Genomic DNA, 5,571 nt, shown 5'->3' with positions numbered 1-5,571 from the left:
CGGTTTGAGCACGTACGCGCCAGCGCAGGCATCGTTAACAGAGTTTAATAAATTTTTGGAAAACGTTAAAATCAGGTCAGAATCGGAAAAAAAAGAAGACAATAATAAAGAAAATAAAGAAGACACCTCAATGGGAGAGATTACTGGCAGGTGTCTCGCTGATAGATTGTTTGCTCAGGTTCCTTCTTGTTCGAAGCACATGCCTATCAAATGACCAGAGATGCGCTCTGCTTCCATCTCATCACCCGGCGCTGCTCAAAACCGTACCAAATTTATGGTTTAAAATTGCCAAGAATTACAATCTTGTACCAAAGGATTTCTTACGTATCTACAGCAACGAAGTGAGGAAGATGTTAATCCAGAATTATAAACCGGTGCCGAACTACGAAAATGCGCTTATAAAAATTGTATCACTTGCACCGGACGCTTTTCTACCCGCTTTAGTGTCGAACGTTACGAGCAAACTTGACGATCCAGAGATTTTACGAGTTACCAAGGACGAATATTTCACGTATCTTACTCCCGAGGGAGAGCTCTACGATAAGAGCGTATTGCCCGTTAATGATGAGAACGATATCCTTGGTTCTATGAATATGAAAAGAGAAAGTAAAGTTTACTCGTTTAAGGATCAGCAAGAGGAGCTTTAACTTATGGCGCGAGTTATAAGAGAAATGAAAGAGAGAAGACAAGATAAAGGAACCAAAGTTGACGCCTAAAGACAAGAAGAAATTATAAAGGCACAGATTGCGAAGGAGAATGGTATTCGCAAGAGATTAACCGAATTAAAAGCTAAAATAGATAACACTATGTCCCTAGTAGCATGCTCGATACGCGACAATCAGCAAGAGTTGTCTTTGTGCTTAAAAAATCTTCTACTAACCATTTTGAAGAATCTAGGTTCTCCACTGACAGCACCCGAGATGTCGGAGCTTTATATTTCTCTTCGCCAAAGTGACGATAGATAATAGTGCGATTCTAGGTGATCTTACCACCTGGTATTGCTCACGTTACGCTGCGACAGTTGCAACCGCAGTGGGACTTGGACCAATCTTGGGAAGAAGAAAATTTAGATGTGGCGGTTAAAAGAACGTTAAATCTTATACATATAGTAACGATCAAGAAGAAGGAATTGTTCACGGCGCTTGCATTCTTACGTTTTTCCCTTTATAAGGAAGACTTTGACATCATATAAGGAGGGCATGATCGTACAAGGACTGCAATTGATTCAAGAACACGCTAAGCAGAGAGACAGCACTACCGATTTAAAAGATCTCAGGCATCCTAGACTTTTACCACGCAAGCAAATGTTCAATTTGCTTATTGAACTTATGGAGACCACCACGAGCCAAGTGCAGTCTCATGAGGTAGCGACTTTGCTAGATGTCGCACAGTCTGGCAGTGATCAACCAGGTACGCCACTGGCGAGGACATAGTAGACTCGTTGATTGGCGCATTGCAGAATTCATTGTCGATCGTGAGAGACGCGACTCTCAGAGGACGGTGATACGACAGGCCTCCCCGTCTCAGAAGGAAGATCAAGATCAGCTCAGTAGACTCACAAGGAGAGTGTGGATCGCTCAATTTGACGTAAACGATGAAAACAAGATCCTTGCTAACAAATTGTGGAACGCGGCTGACTTTACCGCACAAGCGAAGAAATTACATTTTATTGCTATTGCTAACTAAATTAATATTTATTTAATTCATGCTAATCAATACGAACAAAGCTATTTAAATGTATTTATTTTTCTTCGATTGAACCTTTTCTTAAATTATAGAGTTACATTTACATTAAAATGGAAAAACGACTATTTTGAGAGTTTTCAGCATTAAAGTCCATTTGGTTCCAATTTTTTCTTCCAAGAGATATTAATTTAAAAATAATTATAATGTATTTTGTCTATTTGACATTACTTTTTGATTTAGTATGATTCGAGTATGTAATGAGTGCAAAAAGTATTCGTGCTGAGAAAATACTTCTAAAAAGCTTTATTTTTAAAAAGTAAATATTATCCAGCGAGAAATGAATCGAATTCATGTCGAATCGAAATCAATACGGTGATCTCAATACGACTCGAAATATAAATGACGTTTATTTTCTTGCTGGATAATTAACAACTTATTCATACAGAATAAAATAGACGATATATTTCTGAAAAATAAATATATCAAAAAGACGTATTAATTATATTTAAAATATATCATTTAAAAGATAAGTCAAAATTAAAAATTGTATAGTTTGGATGCTCAAAAAATATTTGTAGTCGAAGAATTAAACTTCTGAAATCAGAAATACGGAGCTTATTTGTTTATGTTAGAATAGAATGTATTCATTATGCAAAATTGCTAATAAATGTTTGATTATTTTTTTTTACAAATAAGACTTTTTTATAAAAAATTCCATTACCAAACACTTTTTACACTTACTGTATATGTATGATAAATAAATTACTAAGTACAAATGAAATTATTTCTACTCGATACAGAATAAAACGAAATAAAATACATACCTCTTTCGTTTATTATATAGAAAAAAATCTATATTAAAATTGTAATATGTTGAAAATAAAAAATCACACAGAAATAAATCAAGATAAATTTAAATATTAAAAATTGATACTTTAATGTAACATTAATGAAATTTTTATATAAAATTCGCCGATGCTACAATGTTCAAGAAAAACGCTCAAAGTAATATCTTATATAATATTATACGAGTCACATAAAATATGTGGTTTGCAGAAATAAAAAAACTTTAAACGCAAATGTTCACTCAGTTTCGAAATAGTCAATTCATCAATAAATGTACCTGTCTTCTACATAATATGTAAATTAACCTTGTCTAAAAAGAGGTTAAAAATTTCATAAAATAATAAATGTCATCTGAATTAAATAATTTTATATATTCTGCTGAATCAGAATCGGAAAGATTCTTTGCAAAATGGTCCAACAAAACTGAAGCGTTTGGTGTGAATCTATTGAGATACACGTAATAACAATAACTTGATAAAATTTGACATTTAACGTTAATATAATTATATTACACGACAATTGTACGACAGCTATACTTTATTATAGCTATATACTATTATTACTTTTATAAAATGTTGAATTTAAATATCAATATAAAAATTTTTTTGGCAAAAAAGATTCTACAAAAAATGAAGATATGCAACTAAAAATATACAATATCAACTATACACAACAAATATACAATACAAATATTGAGTCTCATTCAATCGTAGTTGTGAAAACACAAGCAATAAAGATAAATACCTTTTACGATTTTAACTTAATCTTAAGTGCTATATGTAATTGTGTGTGAATTTATATACTACGTATGTAGTCCTTTAAGCTGCGCCGAAGTGATTTTTCGGTCTTGAAACGCAAACTGTACTAATCTGTCGCCATGATATTACGAATTAAGTTGATTACCAATTCAACTCGTGATATTACTGCGATAGTTCAATAGAATTTGCTTTTCGAGCATGGTGGATAGGATAATATAATGTGTGCAGTTGGAAAGTGTCTTTTTCTAAAACTCTGCCCTCTCCGTCTATTTTTTGTCATAAAGAGAAAGCTACTGTAAAACGCTAAAAAACATAGGACGATACATATAATTTATTTTTATTTTAAAACCGTCTTAAATAATGTCTTGAGATGAATTCAGTCTTCAGATTAATTTATAACATCTTAAGACTGTACTTATAACAGTCTTAAATGCAAGAGTCGACTGAATACCGGCCTATTTCGCGTCGTAAAATTGGTACAGAATCTTTCCTTGTGCAAGATATTTTAAAGTGAAGTACGAATTCAGACAAGCTCACTATTTTACAACATATCGATTTATCTTCATATACTACCACACCAATATCTCACTCGTAATACACGCAGTCGCACGTTTGTGTCAGTTTTAGTATAATAAATACGCCGCAATAATACGTCTAAGTCTATTTCTAAGAACTGTTGTTATGATATTGACAGCTTTAACGCCATATTGAATTAAGAAATAGTAAAGACCTCAATTTCAACAATTTTTTTTCGCTTTTTCTCAACATAAACTTCATCTCACGCGTATAATTTAATTTTGGAAATTTATTTTTAAATTTATATACGAAGAAATAATTATTATAAAAAATTATTGTATTTAATTGGTAATACAGACGATTTTAGGATCTCCTTAAGATCTAACTAAAACTGTTACAAACATTTGTCTCCATTGGTTATGTTTTTTTGAAAAATAATTTCTAAAGTCTCTCTATATTCATTCTCTCTATATATTCTCAAACATTTTATATATATATATATACTGAGCAACAAAATTAACGCAACACCTGTTTACTCTGCAAAAATAGGCAAACTTCAAGAGACAATAACTTTGTCAAAAATTGTCGTATCGGGATGTTTAAAAAATCATTTTACAGGTAGAAACATTTACTTTTCGGATGGCTACTTAAAGAAACGGTCTCATGGAAATTTCATGAAGTTACAAACAGAAATCAAGATATATTAGACTTCAAAATTTTTTATAAAATTTGCGAAGCTCCACGGGGTGAACTAAAAATTGTACACAAATGCGTCCTACATTGTTCGAAAGAGCAAGTTTTTGCCTTTAATTTGCTTTATTACGAAGCTCTGTACGATTTTTTTTCTTCGAATTATTCAACGTTGGAACAAAAAGATCATTTTTGCTTCAACTTTGAATTTTGTAATTTTGTTGCCCAGTGTATTTCTAAATTTATTTAAGTACAGTAAACTGCAGCAGACTACAATAATACATCAAAATTATAATACTTAAATAGATTAGAATACTCTCTCTCTCTCTTACTGTAAATATACTAATAGAATACTTAGATTTTTCCAATCTTTCAGTAAGAGACTCATAATTAAAAAAATACACTAAATTACAATTATTAGTCAATCTTACAACAAACGGTGCAATTTTTCTTATTGGCTACGTTTCGAAACACTACTCGAGTACTCTTGTGTACCACTTTGTGCTTTTTTAACACAAGATTAACAACAGTATTTAACTGTGTTAACAAAAAAGGTAAAAAAATGATACACAGGGGCACGCGGGTAACATTAATAACCTTTGGTATACAGGGAGTGGTTGGTATACAATCTTTGGTATACTTACATGTGAATTCGTTTTAAGCGTCTTTTTAAATCAATTGCACATGTGCACCTAACTGTTGCTTTACATTCTTTACATATTGTCTCTCTGTCGTGTTTTATAGTAAGAAAGTTCTAAACCCAATGGAATTTACCTTTTTTTTTCTCCTTTTCTATTAATTTATGCCTCTACCAAGTGTTTATGTAAAATATCTAAGCGCCTAGCATGTATAATGTATTTAACATTACAATGATTGCATGTTATTTCATTACTTTTTGTTAATTTTTCTAATGTCCAGCAACGTATTCAGCGACGAACTGGAGTTTGATTGTCTGCAGCTTTCCTGAAAAAATAACTTCCCTGATTGACTATACATATTATATAGATGATTGATGAAACAATAAATGAATTTTTTCCGTAATAGAAAGATTACATTTGTGTGTGTGTGTGTGTGT

At 31.8% G+C, this 5,571-nt stretch overlaps 1 pseudogene; it reads left to right on the top strand.

The window, feature by feature from the left end:
* LOC108748144 overlaps positions 1–5,571 on the top strand; it is a 30,658-nt pseudogene that overhangs the window by 2,157 nt on the left and 22,930 nt on the right.

Source organism: Trachymyrmex septentrionalis, unplaced genomic scaffold (assembly GCF_001594115.1).
Source record: "Trachymyrmex septentrionalis isolate Tsep2-gDNA-1 unplaced genomic scaffold, Tsep1.0 scaffold212, whole genome shotgun sequence".
NCBI lineage: Eukaryota > Metazoa > Arthropoda > Insecta > Hymenoptera > Formicidae > Trachymyrmex > Trachymyrmex septentrionalis.
This window is presented reverse-complemented; position numbering and strand designations above follow the sequence as displayed.